Raw genomic sequence first — 22,005 nt, forward strand, 5'->3', positions numbered from 1 at the left:
CTCTTTGTTTGTCTTTCAGATTTTCTGTTTGTCTTGATTTTCTGTTTGATTATAACTTACCTGCATATTTTTAATCTTGATTGATGTTCCTTCTTCCCTTGTCTCATGTTCTTCTTCTGGAATTCCAATTACACATGTGTTAGACAGTTTGATATTGTATGACAGCTCCTGGAGCCTCTGTTCTGCTTTGTTCACTCATTTTTCTCTTTGTATTTTAGTTTAAATATTCCTATTGACTTATCTTCAATTCCACTGGACTCTGAATGCCATGGACAGTGTCTCTAAACATATATCACATCTACTTAGCTCACACCCTTGTTCCTGCCACAATTGGAGCCTTTCTAATGGGTTTATTAACTTCAGTTTCTCTGAGGCTGCATGTTTTCCTCAGTGTGACTGAGGAGACCCCAGTCCAAACACATATAGATGAAAACAATTATAAGGTCTATTCAGCCACCTCTTATTTTAGTCTATGCTTCTCTTGCTTTCCAGCTAACATTTTACTCACTTGGGTCTGTGGACTCTCTGGTTTATTAAAACTTTTTAAATCCAAAAAAAAAAAAGAAAAATAAGCTCTTCAGTGGAATTCAGATACACCTACTTTGGATGCGTGATCCGCAAGATTTCTCTGCAGAGTCAACCAATAAATGTTATGGACTTGTCCACAGGGGTAAACTTTGGTATTGGAATATGAGTGGACTGGTACATATGGACTGGTACATACTTTGCCAGTCTTGAATCTTTGTTCTTAAGAAGTTTTTACACTCTTGTTCCACATTGTAATTTATAATACGAGATACTTCTTCCTGCCAAATCTTCAGACCGTAAATGGTGACATAGTCCTGAATGTATTCAAAAGAACGATGGAACCCATCCATGGTAGTTCCCAGCTCTTTCAGCTTTCTTTCTTCAGGTGTGTCGAGTCTGCCAGAGACTGTTGAAGGCTTTCTTCATCACTGCCGCTGTATTTTCCATGGCTAACATATCCAATTGATTTTCTCCATCCATCTGTAGAAAGCACCCTGCTGATGTTGCATATGTTTTCCATTAGAGCTTTAATATATTAATCATAGTTATTTTAAGTTCTCTTTGTGATAGTTTCAATATCTGTATCATATCTGATCCTGGTTCTGTTGACTGCCTTGTCCCTTGGTTGTACAGGTAACCCCCACTTCTAGGAAGTTCACTTTATGCCGCTTGAATTTTACAAAAAACCTACATTAGTGCCTGTTTTCACTAACTGAAAGAAATCAGAACCGGATTTTTGCTTTTATCAAAAAAAAAAAAAAAAGTGAAAAGTAAAAACAGAGTTCGGCTTTATAGAGGCAGGGTGCACCCCAAGCAGTGAGAGTGGCACCATCAACCTCCTCTCCTGGGGACTACACTCAGAATCTCAGCATCAAGCCACCACAGAGTTGAACTGTGTTGGTGAACATCTGTGCTCTATATCAATTTATTTCATGCATGTGTTAGCAAGATGTGTTCTAAGGTAATTGCTTCTTCACTTTATACCATTTTAGCTTATGAAAGGTTTCATAAGAACACCTTCTTCTGCATCGAGGGGGAAGCCTATGTTTTTTTGTGTGTTTTCTCACATACTTTATAATTTTTTTTTGTTGAAAGCTGGACATCTCAGGTAGAAAAACAGAAACTATATAGTATCTATATCTGGAAGCGGCATGCTTTTACTTCTGGTAGGCCATTAGTGTGGGAATTTGAGTCAATCTAGTTAGGAGTAGTGCTGGTTTAGATTTGCTGTGATGACCATCAGTGTACCACTGGCTTCAAATCCTTTTGGGGATAACTGTGTTTAGGGTGAGGATTGGTTTGTCAGTGGGTTTTTCTCAATGTCTGTTCCATCCTCATCTTTGGGGTCTTCTCTTTGCACTGTACCTCAGAGAGTCTCTACCCACATGTTTTTTGAAACTCCCAAAGTTGAATCCCACTGTTAGACTTCACTGAACTCCTTGCAGCTTTGGGATACAGTGGTTGGAGGGTCATTCCTGTTCTGATTAAGTCTCTGTTTTAGGCAAACACTATGTCCCTGGATTTCAGGGGTGTGGCTGTCTCAGTCTTCCTGCCCTCCTCCAAGCTATAACTCTGGGAAAGGTATAGAGGTTTGTTTTTGTTTGTTTCCTATCCCCAGCTGCAATGGGTTTTCATCCCTTCCTGAAGGCACTTCTCCCTACAGTTTAAAGCTTTGCTTCTATAGGAGAGATAGGGGAAGGGAATGTGAGTGTGTGAGTGAGATTTCTTGCCTTTGCTATGGTGGCTGCTGTTCCCTTGTATCTCTGGCCTCAAGTTTCTACAACAAGGGCCTGAAAGTGAGAGAATTTCTATTCTATCTGCAGCCGCCAGGCCCACGCTCTTCCTTACCAATCTGTTACCAAGCAAACAAATGCTAGCTTATCCTATCTCCTTATAGGCACATCTTTCTTTAGATTTTAGGCTAGGTGGTATTCCTGCAATCTCAGCTTCCTGGTTCAAGAAAAGTTGTGAATTTGTAATTTGTCTAGTTATTTTTCATTGAGTTGGCATACTTTCCAGCTTTGTACATGCTGGGCACAAACTGGAGGTCCCAAACATGATTTCAAATGGTTTAGCAAAAAAAAAAAAAAAAAAAAGGAAAGAAAGACACAGAGAGAACATGCAAAAAAGAGAGCAAGAAAGCACAAATGTGACAAAACATTAATAGTTGGTACAACTAGGAGAAGTGACTATGGATATGTATAATACTTATCTTTCCATTTCTCTGTGTTAACTCAAATCTTTTACATGTAATTAAGACATAATCTGTTGAGTGATAGTATTATGGTATTCTTATTAGTCCCAGTCAAAATAGGTGAATCCGCAATAAGAAGCCTGTGCACCGCAACGAAGAGTAGCCCCCGCTCGCCACAACTAGAGAAAGCCCGCGCGCAGCAACAAAGACCCAACACAGCCAAAACAAGAAGAAAAACAAACCAAAAAAAATAAGTGAATCGATTTTTTTCCATCCTGGTTTGACACTGTCATCCTAAGATACTACTCCTGTTTATTCTATTTTAAAAACAGACTCCTCATAAATATTTCATTTACTTCTCTCTCAGTAATGTTTCAAATAAAATAGAAATGGTTTTGCATAAATTCATCACTTATTAAGGAAGTCAGCTGACTGGAAAGAACATTAGATTTGGAATTAGGAAAAACAGGCTTAAATGCAAGCTTATTCATTTAACAAATATTTATGGAGATTTTACAGTGTTCTATTGGTCGTTTTTAGAGACATGGAAGAAAACAGTAGCCTGCTGCCTACTAGTTCTTTGAACTTGCACAAATTTATAACTATCTTCAACTTCATCTCCATCTCAGTGAAGTATTGGTAACAATTCTTTCCTCACTTGTGAGGGTTAAATTCCCTGGTATATGCTAAAGCATTTTGTGAATCATACATAAATTACCAAAAAGCATATTATTATAATTCTCGTCTAGTTGTTTATTTTTTCCACTTGTTAGAAGTATTTTTTTGATGCTTTCCTCCATGTTTCTGTAATGTCCTTGGCCTTTGTTTCCTACTTTATTTTATTACAACTGCTTACAATGTTATAGCCATATACAACTTCATGTTAATCAAAATCATGAATTTCAGCAAAGGCAGCAATCCCTGACTAGTCTGTGACATTTTTCCCTTTGATCCTGGCATCTGAAAGCTTTTTATACATTTTAATTCTCTTCCATTTTAATAGCTCTGTGAAGCAGTCCTATTTTCTTTGACTGATAAGATCATTGAAGGTGACCTGATTTTCTCCAGAGATGCACAATGAATAAAACACACGCACTCACTTACCCATATCCTACAAAAGGGGAGAAAAACTTGGAGTTGCTATTTCTATATGGAGGTCATATTAAGAGGAACTGACTTCTCAAATACCGTGATTATATGTGCATCATCAAATCATGCAAGGTGCTTTATTAATCATTCCAAATCTTTGTTTTCTTGAGATTTCATCTTGTTTTACAAAAAAAAAAAAAAATCAATGTAAACAAAAAAGTTTTACGACAAGCAATATAGAGTTTATTTTTGTTTTGTGTTTTTTTTTTAAGTTCTCTGTTAATACAAACATCTAAACTTTTGGGCTACATCTTTTTGAGACACAAAGTTATACATGCAGTTTTAAGCATTTGTGTATATGTGTGTCTCCAGGTATTATGTTTATGCAGTTTTGAGTTTACAAGATGACATTTCTTGCTAGGTGTGTGCCTTGCACATAGGGTGCTCTATCCTTGTGATTTGTTTGTGTCAATGTTAATGCCTCATGACTTAAACAGCTAGGCTATTCATGGGTGTGGAAAATTGATATTTGAGAGCATTTTATTCTGCTCAGTCAGGCTTATACTGTATAAAGAATCCAAACAGTAATAACATTTACAAAAGACTACTGAATAGAATATTTGATGTGTATGTATTCCACATATTTGTGCCCTTCCAAACACTCCAGAGCAAAACACCCCTTCTGCTCACCATCAGCCGTCACCCTGACAATCCTACCAATATCACTCCTATCACCATGGCTGTCTCTCCAGAAGATCTTTTCCTTCTGCTTTTCAAAGCTTTAAACTTTTGACACACTCAGTATACAGTGTATTATTTCAAGACATTTTAATATTCATCCTTTCTACTAATATCTCATCAACCATTTCCAGCTACTCTTCTAAGACCTTTGTTCAGGAATGGTAGAAGAATTAACTCATTGTTTTATCCCAATATCCCAGCGAGACAAAACTAACTTAGCATTCCTATGTATGAAATTTTAGTAATTATATTTCACCTATCAGGGTTAGAGTCTGACAATGACCATCTTCCTTCTCCAGTTTTCAAAGAGGTACTTCAGTTAATGGACTTTCCCTATAGTTTGTTTCCACAGTCCTAGATCAGTCAGTCATGGAAGACAGGGTGTTCTGTTTTCTGAAGTCACTATAGAACCACAGTTACTTGGTAGTTCATTTTGAGCAAGTCTTGATAATGTTTTTCGAATTCAAAATAGTATCATCAGCCTGAGCAAGGATGGCAAATATGTAGTTATAGTGAATATTCTCTTAGTTTAAAACACAGCATTAAGATAAAGGCAAGCATCTTCTATTGACATTTTCTCTGGCTTTTTTTGTTTTTAGCCTTCAAAAATGTAACTCCTATACAAAGTGTGTGTATATTTATATCATATATCACACATTTCATATGGGTAAAAGAACATAAAATTGATAAAATGTGCTTGAATGCTTGTGACATAAAATTATATTTCAGTTCTAGCTATAAAAGTGTAATCCAATTAAAATGTTTATCATGCATCTATGAATATTTTTTCTTATATACATAATGGTGTTGCATGGAAAATTTAATTTCTTCCTTTAAAAGTAATCCTGGAGGAATTCATTCTATAGCTTTTCACAAGATACACCTAAAGATCAGCTCTGTAGAAGTCCAAGTTTAATGCATAAAATGTATTGTCTCAAATAATTATTTTATTTTATTTTATTTTAATTCTATTGTTGACTTATTGTGCTGAAAAGCATTGGTATAATTTTCATGGGCATGGTCTCTCTTTTTCCTTCATGTGTGAGCTAAAGTAGTGATTTTTTAAAAGGCCAAGATGAAATCCTCTATATACATAGGCATAGAATTTAAAAGGCAACATATAATGCTGCTAACTTCACACTGAAACTTATAGTTCTCAGAAAAATATAACCATTCTAACATCAAGATTATCATCAGAAAAAAAGCAACAGTGAAATAAAAATCAGCATAGACAAAGTAAAGGTAGCTGTGAATCTGAAGATAAAATGTGACAAATTCTTCTATTAAGACAATTTCACTTATTCAAAGAGGAACCATGGATTAATATTTTTTATTGGTCAATTGGAAACTTTAAATGTATGAAAAATATATAAGTGAAGATTAAAATTAAAAAAGAAATGGGTTCATAAGAGGCTGATATAACCAGGCTCTTGGTCATGATCATAAATATTTTTTCCACATTAGTTAAGTATGAAACTGTTTTGCAAGGGCCAGTATTCTACTCATTGTACAGTATACAACTGGATTTCATATTTTTGTAATCCTCAGTGCCACTTATTTTCTCGGCATTCTAGGTTCATTCCCATATTTTCATATAATTTAGTTATTTTTTTTACTTTTAAGAAGAGGAGCATCTCTAGGAATCAAAGCCCTAATTCTGTTTCTGGCTTCAAAGAGAACAGGTGCCTGAGTTACTATATTAATTTTCTGATGCTGCATTATAACACTGGTATAATAATATTATGGTACAATAATACCATTAAATTAGAGGCTTAAAACAGCACCCATCTATTATGTCACAGTTTCTGTGGGTCAGTAGTCTGGCTACAGCTCATCTGGGTTCTTTGCTTTGAGGTCTCATCTGAAAGTGGCAAACAAGGTGCTGGCCATGACTGGGTTTTTATCTGAAAACACAACTGGGAAAGGATCTGCTTTCATAGTCATATGCTTGTTGACAGAATTCAGTTTATTGAATATTGTTAGATTGAGAGCTTCAGCCACTTGCTGGCTATTGGCCAAAGGATGCCCTCGATTCATTATCACATGGGTATCTACACACAGCTGCTTACTTTGTTAAACTGTGCAAATTGACTATGCAAGTGAGACAATTTTCTAGCAAAAGGGAAGTTATAATCTTATGTACCTAATCATGGAAATGACATTTCATCCCCTCTGCTGTGTTCTACTGGTTAGAAGCAAGTCACAGGTCAAACCTACACTCAAGGGCAGGGGATTACACAAAGATGCCCAATACCAGGAGGCAGGGTCACTGGGGGTCATTTTTAGAGTCTTCCCACCACACTTTTTCTATTCTGTAATTGGCAGATAATTTTGCCTAAGGAATATTATAGAAGTGTAATAGAAGAGACAGTATATGTCAATGAATCTAGGTCTAACCCAGAAATTTCAAGGAAGGTGATGCTTATACAGTAGATTAAAAAGTTTTATTATTAATTATTTGCTTTGTTATCAAAAATTCTAATTATGTTTAATTGAGAAGAATATGCTTTGAGATTAGTATATATCATAAAGATGCCACCCTTTAACTTAATGGTGGATAGATGTCTACAAAGTCTGATGTTTATGTGTAGGATAGTTACATATAGTACATGTAATAGTAATACCATATCTGAAGGACACAAACTTATTCATGTTAAAAATAAAAAACCAGAGCCCAAATTTGGAACTAGTTATAAGATAACTAATATACTGATTGCAATGGACTATAATGATGCCTCTCTGTATGAATATCTTAAAATAAGTAATGACTTTTATACTGGTCCTAGGAAACGATTAAACAGCTAACTGCAGACTGAAAAAAACTTACATAGCCTAGGAATTAAGCATTTGTGTGAACGGCAAAGCTTATGGAATTATGTATTTTTTATTAGAACATTTTCATTCCTGGTATTTCTCACTAGAAGTTCAATTAGGGAATCACATGGGGATGTAAAATTAATATATAAGAATTTGTTGGTTGTCTTTATAGAATTAGGAATAACTAGTGCTTATTTTAGCATTACCTTAACATAACTTTGGTATGGATTAGAGGAAAGAGCAGCTTTACTGGAAATGGTAAAATGTACATACACTAAAGTATTGGCATCCCATTAACAGAAGTTAGAGAGTAAAGAATCATTCTTAAAATTTGTGGAATAATCATCACTTGTTACATCTTTAATAAGGAACTTAAGATGGTTCAGTAGTTAATAGATCCAGTTCGGTGGGATATGGGTGACCTCAAAACCCTTTCTCCTTAAAATTAATGGATTTAAGGAGCAGATGCATGATTTATTTTCTTAATTAGCTATCTAGTTTACATATTAGTAAAATAGATACATATACATGTTAGTGTATAGATGTCAGTCCCAATCTCCCAATTCATCCCACCACTCCCCACCCACCGCTTTCCCCCTTTGGTATCCATATGTTTGTTCTCTACATCTGTGTCTCTATTTCTGCCTTGCAAACCACTTTATCTGTACCATTTTTCTAGACTCCACATATATGTGTTAGTATACGATATTTCTTTTTCTCTTTCTGACTTACTTCACTCTGTATGACAGTTCCTAAGTCCATCCATATCTCTACAAATGACCCAATTTTGTTCCTTTTTATGGCTGAGTAATATTCCATTGTGTATATGTACCACTTCTTCTTTATCCATTCCTCTATCAATGGGCATTTAGGTTGCCTCAATGACCTGGCTATTGTAAATAGTCCTGCAATGAACATAGAGGTGCATGTGTCTTTTTGAATTATGGTTTTCTCTGGGTATATGTCCAGTAGTGGGATTGCTGGATCATATGATAATCCTATTTTTAGTTTTTTAAGGAACCTCCATACTGTTCTCCATAGTGGCTGTATCAATTTACATTCCCACCAACAGTGCAAGAGGGTTCCCATTTCTCCACATCCTCTCCGGCATTTGTTGTTTGTAGATTTTCTGATGATGCCCATTCTAACTGGTGCGAGGTGATAACTCAATGTAGTTTTGACTTGCATTTCTCTAATAATTAGTGATGTTGAGCAGCTTTTCATGTGCCTCTTGGCTGTCTGCATGTCTTCTTTGGAGAAATGTCTATTTAGGTCTTCTGCCCATTTTTGGATTGGGTTGACTGGTTTTTTTAATATTGACCTGCATGAGCTGTTTAGACATTTTGGAGATTAATCCTTTGTCAGTTGCTTCATTTGCAAATATTTTCTCCCATTCTGAGGGTTGTCTTTTCATCTTGTTTACAGTTTCCTTTGCTGTGCAAAAGCTTTTTCGTTTCATTAGGCTCCATTTCTTTATTTTTGTTTTTAGTTCCATTATTCTAGGAGGTGGATCAAAAGGATCTTACTGTGATTTATTTCAAAGAATGTTCTTCCTATGTTTTCCTCTAAGAGTTTTATAGTGGCTGTTCTTACATTTAGGTCTTTAATCCATTTTGAGTTTATTTTTCTGTATGGTGTTAGGGAGTGTTCTAATTTTATTCTTTAACATGTAGCTGTCCAGTTTGCCCAGCACCACTTACTGCAGAGATGTCTTTTCTCCATTCCATATCGTGCCTCCTTTGTCATAGATTACTTGACCATAGGTGCATGGGTTTATCTCTGGGCTTTCTAACCTGTTCCATTGATCTATATTTCTGTTTTTGTACCAGTACCATATTGTCTTGATTACTGTAGCTTTGTAGTATAGTCTAAAGTCAGGGAGTCGGATTCCTCCAGCTCCATTCTTTTCCCTCAAGATTGCTTTGGCTATGTGGGATCTCTTGTGTCTCCATACAAATTTTAAGATTTTTTGTTCTAGTTCTGTAAAAAAATGCCATTGGTAATTTGATAGGGATTGCATTGAATCTGTAGATTGCTTTGGGTAGTAGAGTCATTTTCACAATATTGATTCCTCCCATCCAAGAACTTGTATATCTCTCCATCGGTTTGTGTCATCATTGATGTGTTTCATCAGTATCTTTTAGTTTTCTGAGTACAGGTCTTTTATCTCCTTAGGCAGGTTTATTCCTAGGTATTTTATTCTTTTTGTTACAATGGTGATTGGGACTCTTGCCTTAATTTCTCTTTCTGATCTTTCATTGTTAGTGTATAGGAATGCAAGAGATTTCTATGCATTAATTTTGTATCCTGCTACTTTACCAAATTCATTGATTAGCTCTAGTAGTTTTCTGGTGGCATCTTTAAGATTATCTATGTATAGAATCAAGTCATCTGCAAACAGTGGCAGTTTTACTTCTTCTTTTCCTTTTATTTCTTTTTATTCTCTGATCGCTGTGGCGAGAGGGCACATGCTTGTCTTGTTCATCTTAGAGGAAATGCTTTCAGTTTTTCACCATTGAGAATGATGTTTGCTGTGGGTATGTTGTATATGGCCTTTTTTATGTTGAGGTGGCTTCCCTCTATGTCCATTTCCTGGAGAGTTTTTTTAATCATAAATGGGTGTTGAATTTTGTCAAACGCTTTTTCTGCATCTACTGAGATGATCATATTTGTTCATATAGTGTATCACACTGATTGATTTGTGTATATTGAAGAATCCTTACATCCCTGGGATAAATCCCACTTGATCATAGTGTATGATCCTTCTAATGTGTTGTTGGATTCTGTTTGCTAGTATTTTGTTGAGGATTTTTGCATCTATATTAATCAGTGATATTGGTATGTAATTTTCTTTTTTCTAGTATCTATGTCTGGTTTTGGTATCAGGGTGATGGGGGTCTCGTAGAATGAGTTTGGGAGCGTGACTTCCTCTGCAATTTTTTGGAAGAGTTAGAGAAGGCTGGTTGTTACCTCTTCTCTAAATGTTGATAACATTCACCTGTGAAGCCATGTGGGCCTAGAGTTTTGTTTGTTGGAAGATTTTTAATCACAGTTTGAATTTCATTACTTGTGATTGGTTTGTTCATATTTTCTATTTCTTCCTGGTTCAGTCTTGGAAGCTTATACCATTCTAAGAATTTGTCTTTTCTTCCAGGTTGTCTATTTTATTGGCATAGAGTTTCTTGTAGTAGTTTCTTATCATGCTTTCTATTTCTGCAGTGTCTGTTGTAACTTCTCGTTTTTCATTTCTAATTTTACTGATTTGAGTGTTCGCTCTCTTTTTCTTGATGTGTCTGGCTGAAGGTTTATCAATTTTGTTATATTCTCAAAGAACCAGCTTCTAGTTTTATTGATCTTTGCTATTGTCTTCTTTGTTTCTATTTCATTTGTTTCTGCTCTGATCTTTACGATTTCTTTCCTTCTACTAACTTTGGGTTTTGCTTGTTCTTCTTTCTCTAGTTCCTTTAGGTTTAAGGTTAGAGTGTTTATTTGAGATTTTTCCTGTTTCTTGAGGTAGGCTTGTATAGCTATAAACTTCCCTCTTAGAACTGCTTTTGCTGCATCCCATAGGTTTTGGATCATCATGTTTTCATTGTCATTTGTCTCTAGGTATTTTTTTATTTCCTCTTCGATTTCTTCAGTGATCTCTTTGTTAGCCTCCATGTGTTTGTGTTTTTTTATATTTTCTTCCCTGTAATTGATTTCTAATGTTATAGCGTTGTGGTCAGAAGATGCTTGATATTTCAATTTTCTTCAATTTACCGAGGCTTGATTTGTGACTCAAGATGTGATCTATCCTGGAGAATGTTCTGTTTGCATTTGAGAAGAAAGTGTAATCTGCTGTTTTTGGATGGAATGTCCTATAAATATCAATTAAATCTATCTGGTCTATTGTGTCATTTAAAGCTTGTGTTTCCTTATTAATTTGCTGTCTGGATGATCTGTCCATTGGTGTAAGTGAGGTGTCAGTCCCCCTCTATTATTGTGTTACTGTCGATTTCCTCTTTTATAGGTGTTAACATTTGCCTTATATATTGAGGTGTTCCTACGTTGGGTACATATATATTTATAATTGTTATATCTTTTTCTTGGACTGATCCCTTGATCATTATGTAGTATCCTTCCTTGTCTCTTATAACATTCTTTATTTTAAAGTCTATTTTATCTGATTTGAGTATTGCTACTCCAGCTTTCTTTTGATTTCCACTTGCATGGTACATCATTTTCCATCCCCTCACTTTCAGTCTGTATGTTACCCTAGGTCTGAAGTGGGTCTCTTGTAGACAGCATATATATGGGTCTTGTTTTTGTATCCATTCTGCGAACTTGTGTCTTTTGGTTGGAGCATTTAATCCATTCACATTTAAGGTAATTATCAATATGTATGCTCCTATTACCATTTCTTAATTGTTTTGGGTTTGTTTTTGTATGTCTTTTTTTCTCTTGTGTTTCCCACTTAGAGAAGTTCCTTTAGCATTTGTTGTAAAGCTGGTTTGGTGGTACTGAATTCTCTTAACTTTTGCTTGTCTGTAAAGCTTTTGATTTCTCCATCGAATCTGAATGAGTTCCTTGCTGGCAGAGTAATCTTGGTTGTAGTTTCTTCCCTCTCATCACTTTATGATAATCGTTCCACTCCCTTCTGGCTTGTAGAGTTTCTGCTGAGAAATGAGCTGTTAACCTTATGGGAGTTCCCTTGTATGTTATTTGTTCTTCTCTTGTTGCTTTTAATAATTTTTCTTTATCTTTAATTTTTCTCAATTTGATTACTATGTATCTTGGCGTGTTTCTCCTTGGGTTTACCCTGCCTGGGACTCTCTGTGCTTCCTGGACTTGGGTGGCCATTTCCTTTCCCATATTAGAGAAGTTTTCAAATATAATCTCTTGAAATATTTTCTCAGGTCCTTTCTCTCTCTCTTCTCTTTCTGGGACCCCTATAATGCGGATGTTGGTGCGTTTAATGTTGTCCCAGAGGTCTTTAAGGCTGTCTTCATTTCTTTTCTTGCTTTATTCTGTTCTGTGGCAGTGAATTCCACCATTCTGTCTTCCAGGTCACTTATCCGTTCTTCTGCCTCAGTTATTCTATTGATTCCTTCTAGTGTATTTTTCACTTCAGTTATTGTATTGTTCACCCTGTTTGTTTGTTCTTTAATTCTTCTAGGTGCTTCTTCTTTAATTCTTCTAGGTCTTTGTTAAACATTTCTTGCATCTTCTCGACCTTTGCATGCATTCTTTTTCTGAGGTCCTGGATCGTCTTCACTATCATTATTCTGAATTCTGTTCCTGGCACGTTGCCTATCTCCACTTCATTTAGTTGTGTTTCTGGGGTTTTATCTTCTTTCCTTCATCTGGTACATAGTCCTCTGACTTTGCATTTTGTCTATCTTTCTGTGAATGTGGTTTTCATTCCACAGGCTGCAGAACTGTAGTTCTTTTTTCTTCTGCTGTCTGCCCTCTTGTGGATGAGGCTATCTCAGAGCCTTGTGCAAACTTCCTGATGGGAGGGATTGGTGGTGGGTAGAGCTGGGTGTTGCTCTGGTGGGCAGAGCTCAGTAAAACTTTAATCTGCTTGTCTGCTGATGGGTGGGGCAGAGTTCCCTCCCTGTTGGTTGTTTGGCCTGAGGCGACCCACAACTGGAGACTACTGGCTCTTTGGTGGGGCTTACGGTGGACTCTGGGAGGTTCAGGCCAAGGAGTACTTCCCAGAACTTCTGCTGCCACTGTCCTTGTCCCTGCAGTGAGCCACAGGCATGCCCCACCTCTGCAGGAGACCCTCCAAGACTAGCAGGCAAGTCTGGTTCAGCCTCCTATGGGGTCACTGCTTCCTCCTGGTTCCTGCTGCACACACTACTTTGTGTGTGCCCTCCGAGAGTGGAGTCTCTGTTTCCCCCAATCCTGTAGACATCCTGCAATCATATTCCACTAGGCTTCAAAGTCTGATTCTTTGGGAATTCCTCCTCCCATTGCTGGGCCCCCAGATTGGGAAACCTGACGTGCGGCTCAGAACCTTTACTCCAGTGGGTGTACTTCTGTGTTATAATTGTTCTCTAGCTTGTGAGTCGCCCACCCAGCCATTATCGGATTTGAGTTTATTGTGATTGCTCCCCTCTACCGTCTAATTGTGGCTTCTCCTTTGTCTTTGGATGTGGGGTAATTTTTTGGTGAGTTCCAGTGTCTTCCTGTCAATGACAGTTAGTTGTGATTCCGGTGCTCTCACAAGAGGGAGTGAGCACACGTCCTTCTACCCTGCCAATGTGAACCAATCCCAAGTCCATGATTTCTTTTAAAATTTTCCATTTATTTGCTGTAGTTTTTACACTCAGGGTTTCTTATCTCTTCCACAATGAATACCGCGTGTTTTAAAAAATTTTATAAAATATGTGAAGAGAAAAAGAACAAAAAAATTACGAAACACTTTCTTTGGTATCTAGAAGAGCTTTGACTATGCAAATGGATGAGCTAAAAGGATACTGGGGACCCCTGGTTTTCCAATCCACATTTTTATAACCACTGCATTAGAATAAAACAACAGAAGTATGAAATCCTCAGCCTATGTTTGGTATTGTTAAAGGCCAATGAAAGTGCTAATATAACCCATCACGGATTACAGCCAGCTTCTGTAAATAGAATTCATGGTACAAATGAATTAGTGCATGTAAAGCACTTGCAACAGACATAATAAATATAGTCTGTCAGGAAAGCTATATATAGCATAGTAATTAAGAGCACAGCCTGAAGGCTGCATTGGTTCAAATCCTTGCTCTGCCACTGTCAACTTGAATACATTACATCTCTGCATCTCACTGTTCTTATCTGTGACACTGAGATATTAATAATGACATCTCATGAAGTTTTATGAGGATTATATAAATTAATAAAACAGCGTCTTGTACAGATTATGAACTATGAAATGTTTATTCTTAATTATTGCTATTTTTTAGTTCCTAGAGACAGATGTAATCTTATCAATAAATTTTAGGGCTTTGTTACTTTCATTCATTTAATAAATATTCATTGATTCATGTACCAACTTCAAGGCACTGCCCAAATAATAAGATCACTAAAAAAGGAAACAGGGGCTTCCCTGGTGGCGCAGTGGTTGAGAGTCTGCCTGCCGGCGCGAAGGACACAGGTTCGTGCCCCGGTCCGAGAGGATCCCGCGTGCCACGGAGCGGCTGGGCCCGTGGGCCGTGGCCACTGGGCCTGCGCGTCCGGAGCCTGTGCCCCGCAACGCGAGAGGCCACAACAGTGAAAGGTCCACGTGCCGCAAAAAAAAAAAAAGGAAACAGGATGTGACTTTTGTGATGGAAATGTTAATTGTGTAATGTAAAAGATAAGATTTTGCATGTATGTTAGTAGTATATTGAAGAAAATGAAAGCTAGTACAAGATAGTAAAATCTCAAAATAAAAGTTATTTCCATGAATTTTTGAAAGACGTCATTTTGAGCCGTACCCAGAAGGGTGTCAGCATTGAACCACAGAGATGGCTGATGTTACTAAAGGGTTACCTATCCTTTGAAAAGAGATTTGTAGATCTATGTTTATATATGAGAACATCACATACCTGCAGATATTCATGCGAATGTAAACGCGATTTTCACACATGGGTTAACAAATTCCAACCAGTCTCCCAAAATTACCTAGGAGAGAAAAAGACCTGTTTCATTTTAACCATTTTGGGAAATTTTCACAAAAATATGTTTAATTTAGAATGAATTTAAAATGAACAAAATATTGAGTCCTGTGACCTGACCAGCAAAATAAAACCCAAATGCAAGTCATTTAGCTACTCTGCTTTCCGCCTAGGTGTTTTTCTTTCTTTAATATTTCCTGTAAGTTAGGGCTCTTTCATCTTTTATTTGCAGCATAAAAGCCTACGTGGGCATCTCTTAACTCCTAATTTAGCTGTCTGTTTGGAAAAGACAACCTGAACGTGGCTGTGGTGAGAAGTGCTGCTCCATCTAGTTGGCTGGAGACCCTTTACAGCTGGAGCCCCTTTTACAGTGCTGAAGTGGCTGCCACACTCAGCAGAAGTCCCTCAGTTGTACTCTTATTTTTTTTAATAAACAGGGGGAAAAAAGAGGTATGATAAGTTGCCCTTTTCAGTATGATTTCTCCCCATTCTCCCTGTCCAGATAGAAATATAAAAGAAATCTTGTAATGTATAAAGGTCTATTTCACATTGCCTAAGAGGAAAAGAGAAGAAGCTGAGGAGTGAAGCCAATTAGGGGACATGGGAGGTAAAGAGGTAAGGCCAGTGGGTCCTCATAAATGCCCCCAATGTGAGGATTTTTACCTATTTTATCCACATAGAATGACTTGCAAAAGCCTTTGTTGTTTTTTTTTTTACAATTCATAGGCTTCCCACTGATCATTTCCTATGGTCAATTGCCCCCTACAGTGAAAACCTTCCATCGGGAACTAAGCAAGCTCAAAAAACTGCCTGATGTGTAATAAAGCACTTTTTTGCTAACATCAGTTCCATCTATACATACCACTTTTTTTCTTTCCTACACCTTCACCCCCTTCCTTACATTCCTTTGAGCTGTATAGAAGCCAATGAGGATGAAATAATTAGAATGTGTGTCTGCTGCACAAAAGTCCTTCTCCATGGGCACAGTTTTCACCTGATCTTTTATAGAAAGCATAATGTGTTTACATACACATCCATAGGCCGGTACTAGATATACAGAATTTGCCATCCCATTGTACACTTAGTTTTTCTATAGTCTCTAAGGACTTGATTTTGGTTAAAAAAACAAACTATTAGAAGTTTTTAAAATGCTTTTTATTTCAAAAAAAACAAAAATACAAAATGAGAAATGACTATACACTATAACCTCAAAAATGAATATTGTCAAGGACCAAGATAAATAATAGCCCAAAATATAGTGAAAAAATTCTCAATTGAAATATAGAAAATGGGAACATTCAATTACCTCCTGGAGAACAGTGGGTTTCCTCCCAAGCCTCCACTGAAAAATATGATGTGAAACTGTTTCCACTGTTTTTCTATTAAAAATCTTCCAATGGACTTCTGTGGTGGCACAGTGGTTAAGAATCCTCCTGCCAATGCAGGGGACACGAGTTCGAGCCCTAGTGTGGGAAGATCCCACATGCCGTGGAGCAACTAAGCCCGTGCGCCACAACTACTGAGCCTGTGCTCTAGAGACCGCGAGCCACAACTACTGAGCTCATGTGCCACAACTACTGAAGCCCACATGCCTAGAGCCCGTGCCTCACAACAAAAGAAGCCACTGCAATGAGAAGCCGGTACAATGCAACGAAGAGTAACCCCCGCTCACCGCAACTATAGAAAGCCTGCGTGAAGCAACGAAGATCCAACACAGCCAAAAATAAATAAATAAATAAATTTATATTAAAAAAAAAAAAATCTTCCAGTTCAGTTTTCCTGTACTGACCCAGTTCCCTGGTACTTAGGGCGAGGTTGTTTTTTGGTTTGGGCTTTTTCTTTTTTTTTTCTTCTATACATGTGTGATTGCTTATCTGTCTAGAATAGTCTTAGTTGCGTCCCAAATAACTCTTCAATCTACAACCTCCTTTTGATACGTTCAGATTAGGCCCCCATTACCCTTTTTTTTAATCTCATATTTTCATAATGGACAAACTCATCTAAAAGATCCTTATAGGATAATATCCAAAATCCGTGCATGGCCAAAAAGCCTTCCGTGATTCATTCCCCTAGGGTACTAGAAATTCCCACTTTTACCAAACTATTTATGCTTTAAGAAGACACCGTGTTTTTTGATTTCTCTATACCTGTTTTAGTTGCTAGTGCCTCTTCCGAAAATATTTATACTTATCTTGTCTTCTTGGAAAACTACTACTATCTTTCAAAACCTAAAATAAATATTTTTTTGCCCAGGAAGCTTTTCTCTGTCCAGCATTCTGGTTGTAGGAAACTGTTGCCTATATGGATCATAATACATGTCATTTGCAACACTGGAGGCAAATGTCCCTTGTTTGCTGCATATTAGTTTCAGAATAGGTTTTACTCTTCTGGAGGTAGAAAGATTTGGCTTAAGTCCAAAAGGATTCGTTTTTGTCACAGATCCACACATGCTGTTGAGTTTTATGTGTGCATCAGTAACAACAATGACATCGATTTTATATATATATATATATATATATACACACACACACATACACACACACACAAACAAATATTCACACACACAACCAGTGTAAAGGAAGCTTCAAAACTTCCCTCAAATAATATTTTTTTTTTTTTTTCTCTCTCTCTACCCTCACTTAGACAGCTTGGAACCTTCTCTTTTCAATGTGTTCATTGGAATCTTCTCTTTTCAATGTGTTCATTATTGCTTCCTCTGCTTAGCTCACCTATAATGCAATTAAATTAGCACAGGTATGCAAACTACTCACAAATTATGTATACCCGACAAGCCAAGTGCATAAAAATCTAGGGTCAAGATCACAAGAATGACTCAGTAAACTCAATCAGCTCCTCCCGTCTTTTTTGCAGCTCTGTATTTTATATGTACATTAATTTGCCTGAAGTTGCTGTATTGACTTAATGGAATGCTGCTGACCATATTGAGACATTAAAATTCTGCCATTTAACCGAATTAAAGAGATTAAAATAATCAGGTTTGGCTGTGCTATTGTTATAGCACATATTTATACTTTTACATATTTAAAAGTAGAGTGGCCAATGTGATTCAAGTTGCCATTTAATGGCTCATCATGCATAATTAAACTAGCCTAAGCTAACCTTCAATGACTGAATGGAAGTAATATGCCTTGGTTGTCCAGAGTACAGACTTTGACATCAGAAATAGAGCCTCAAGATTTAGCTTTACCATTTTTAGCTTTGTAACCTTGGGTAGGTCACTTAACCTGTCATTGTTCAAAAGGTAAAAATGGATTTTTAGCAGTGACTTCTTCATAGGGTTGGTATAAACAATCAATGAAATAAGGAATTTGAAATGTCAGTACAGTACCTAGCATGCGGTAAGCAATCTGGGCATGTTCTTGGATACTTTTCCCTCTAGTGCTGCTCTTCTTCCAGCTGCAATATTTGTAAAGTCAGTTTTATCTGTGGGCCTCCATTTTCTCATGAACTCTTCAATTTATAAATATGTGATTTTCCAATGCAGTTTCATCTGTTATATAAAGTACAATAAGCTTATGCTTAGTGCTCTATTTGTTCAACCTTAGTTATATATAAGGCAGTCAACCCTGCAAACTCCAGAGTTAAATCATTGTTTCAGTCTTCTCACAGCACTCATTTTAAAAATTAAAGCATGTTTAATATTCAATAAAATACAATGATCTTGTGTTCAGTTTAATAAGTTTTTATAGTTGTAGCCACTCAAAACAAGCTATAAAACATTTCCATTATCCCAGGTAGTTTCTCATGTCTTTTTTTCAATAAAAAAAGAAGAAAAAATGGAATGTCTCAAAAACATTTGTGTCATCCTTATGCAAGTCCTATGCTAATCTTCTTTGTATCAGGCCAATTTTACTTCATTTTGCCAAAGTGGGCACTACCCATTGCATTTCTGATTACCTCCCTTATTCTCTCAGATGCAGCAGAAATTATAAAAAAGAGAAAGAACAATTAACCCAGAAATACTCGAGCCAATCTAAGATCAGCAAACTCTTGGTGAGTATAGAGCTGCTCCTCCACCCCCAGACACTTAAAAGCACAAATCTCTGTTTTACAAGATGTCTTTATAACATTAATGATATTTTAGAGGGAGAAGATAGGAAATCTTTTAGAGAAATGGTGGTGCCCAAGCAGAGAATAGTGGAGTTTCACTCCACTCATCACCCTTCAGAGTCTGATTCTCAGTTCTGTGGTGTTGGAGACTAGGTTTTCTTGGCACAGAGTTGATCAGGTTTTATGGACAAACACTTGCTGAGCAAATTTATATGATTTTATATGTAAATCAGAAAAAATTTATATTAATTAATATTAGTACATTAATAATATATTATTATAATGGATTGTTTTTCACTTAACAGAATATTTACATTCATTATCTAGGATACTTTATTCCAGTTTTTCTCAAGTTTTATTTTATTTTCACTCTCCTTTTGCCAGAAAGGGGTGCACTCAGTCCCCCACCCATGAAGCTTTAATACCATATATATTCTGTATATTTATTCACATACGTAGTCCTGTGCTTTATACATAAAAAGTAACATTTCTTTCACCATCCTCTCCACTCCTTGGAACTAATTTTCACTTCCTTGGGGGTGATATTGACTCATTGTGGGTGTATACCCTATTTCTTGTTTCCTGCTACCTGGCAGTATGGATTATTGAATAATCATGTCATCTCATTTTCTGTATTTCTGTTACTTTGCCATCTGGGGCCTTGCTGACCCTGGAGGGTCTGCCCCTCCCAGGGCTAGCCAGTTTCTAGAGACACCATTGAGCTGTCTTTCATATGCAAACCAACCTATTGGAGTCCATACCCAAACCACCTCCTTTATTGGGATCTTACACTCTGGGCCACTATTCCCCAGCCCTAATCACCTCAGGGGCAGTTATCAGACAACTAGAGACAGACCCTAGACCCCAGAGGCTGCTGAAAGTATTCAAACTAGTCAATCCTAAACCTTCTTAGCCTGCCTTCCCTGTTTCTTCCTATGGAAATCACAATACAAGCTCTCGCCTCCACTTCCTCTGCCTCCTGACTGACACTGGTGCTTCCCTGCTTAGCCTTGCATGGCATGGAATCTCCCCTGCTTTTGGGAACTGTAACAAACTTTTTTTTTTTTTTTTTAACATCTTTATTGGAGTATAATTGCTTTACAATGGTGTGTTAGTTGCTGCTGTATAACAAAGTGAATCAGTTATACATATACATATGTCCCCCTATCTCTTCCCTCTTGCATCTCCCTCCCTCCCACCCTCCCTATCCCACCCCTCTAGGTGGTCACAAAGCACCGAGCTGATCTCCCTGTGCTATGTGGCTGCTTCCCACTACCTATTGTACATTTGGTAGTGTATATATGTCCATGCCACTCTCTCACTTCGTCCCAGCTTACCCTTCCCACTCCCCGTGTCCTCAAGTCCATTCTCTACATCTGTGTCTTTATTCCTGTCCTGCCCCTAGGTTCTTCAGAACCAATTTTGTTTTTAGAGTCCATATATATGTGTTAGCATACGGTATTGCGGTAGATGGACCTAGAGTCTGTCATACAGGGTGAAGTAATTCAGAAGGAGAAAAACAAATACTGAACTATCTTTTTAATGGCAGTCATCTCCTAAATCTGTTGTCCTTACTATACCTGAATAATAATAAAACCTATATTTTAAAACAATTAGATATCAAGAAGTTGGTTGGCCAGCATAAAAAATGGATAGTCTTGAGACTATGTGTTAGAGTTATGGTGAAGTCTTATAAATCCTCCCTGTCCCTTACAGAGTACCATCCTTACTGATTTCTACACTACTGTGAGAACTGAAAAGTGATTAATGTATGACTTTAGCAGTCAGGCTTTTGGGTTTCAAACCTTAAATTGGCCACTTCTTAGCTATGTAATCTTTTTCTCTTTTTCTTTTTAAATTGAAGTGTAGTTGATTTACAATGTTGTGTTAACTTCAGGTATACAGCAAAGTGTTTCACATATATACACATATATATGTATATACATTCTTTTTCAGATTATTTTCCATTATAGCTTATTATAAGATATTGAATATAGTTCCTTATGCTATACAGTAAATCCTTATTGTTTATCTATTTTATATATAGTAGTATATACCTGCAAGTCCCATACTGCTGATTTATCCCTCCCCCCACCTTTCCCCTTTGATAACCATAATATTGTTTTCTAAGTCTGTAAGTCTGGTTCTATTTTGTATATAGCTTTGTTTGTATTATTTTTTAGATTCCACATATAAGTGTTACATAATATTTGTCTTTGTCTGATGTACTTCACTTAGTATGATAATCTCTAGGTCCATCCATATTGCTGCAAATGGCAATATTTCATTCTTTTTTATGCCTGAGTTATATTCCATTTTATATAAATATAGCACATCTTCTTTATCCATTCATCTGTGCATGGACACATAGGTTGCTTCCATGTCTTGGCTATTGTAAACAGTGCTGCAACGAACATTAGGGTGCATGTATCCTTTTGTTTTTTTTAATATAAATTTATTTATTTATTTTATTTTTGGCTGAGTTGGGTCTTCGTTGACGCACATGAGCTTTCTCCAGTTGTGGTGAGCAGGGGCTACTCTTCATTGCAGTGTGTGGGCTTCTCATTGCAGTGGCTTCTCCTGTTGCAGAGCATGGGCCCTAGGCATGTGGGCTTCAGTAGTTGTGGCACATGGGCTCAGTAGCTGTGGCTTGTGGGGTCTAGAGCACAGGCTTAGTAGTTGTGGCACATGGGCTTTGTTGCTCCACGGCACGTGGGATCTTCCCGAACCAGGGATCGAACCAGTTACCCCTGCATTGGCAGGCAGATTCTTAACCACTGCTCCACCAGGAAAGCCCAAGGGTGCACTTATACTTTCGAGTTAGAGTTTTTATTTTTTCCGGATATACGCTCAGGAGTGGGAGCGTATGACCCATATGACTGGGTCATATGGTAACAATATTTTTACTTTTTTAAAAGAATCCCCATACTGTTT

General features: G+C 37.0%; 2 protein-coding genes across 17 annotated transcripts in view; one reads left to right on the forward strand and one right to left on the reverse strand.

The window, feature by feature from the left end:
* The window catches only part of LOC307193527 (uncharacterized protein), a 730,787-nt gene that overhangs the window by 437,818 nt on the left and 270,964 nt on the right, over positions 1-22,005 (reverse strand). For all 13 annotated transcript variants that reach the window (XM_079935632.1, XM_079935641.1, XM_079935643.1 and 10 more), the window contains 2 exons: positions 18,350-18,511; positions 14,932-15,007 (listed from right to left, as the gene is read on the reverse strand). The gene's annotated coding sequence lies outside the window, so the exon portion shown is untranslated. The remainder of the gene's footprint in view (positions 1-14,931; positions 15,008-18,349; positions 18,512-22,005) is intronic.
* The window catches only part of CNTN6 (contactin 6), a gene marked incomplete at its 3' end in the record, with an annotated part of 232,143 nt that overhangs the window by 32,273 nt on the left and 177,865 nt on the right, over positions 1-22,005 (forward strand). The gene's annotated exons all lie outside the window — the stretch shown is intronic.

Source organism: Stenella coeruleoalba (genome assembly GCF_951394435.1).
Source record: "Stenella coeruleoalba genome assembly, chromosome: 10".
Taxonomy (NCBI): Eukaryota; Metazoa; Chordata; class Mammalia; order Artiodactyla; family Delphinidae; genus Stenella; species Stenella coeruleoalba.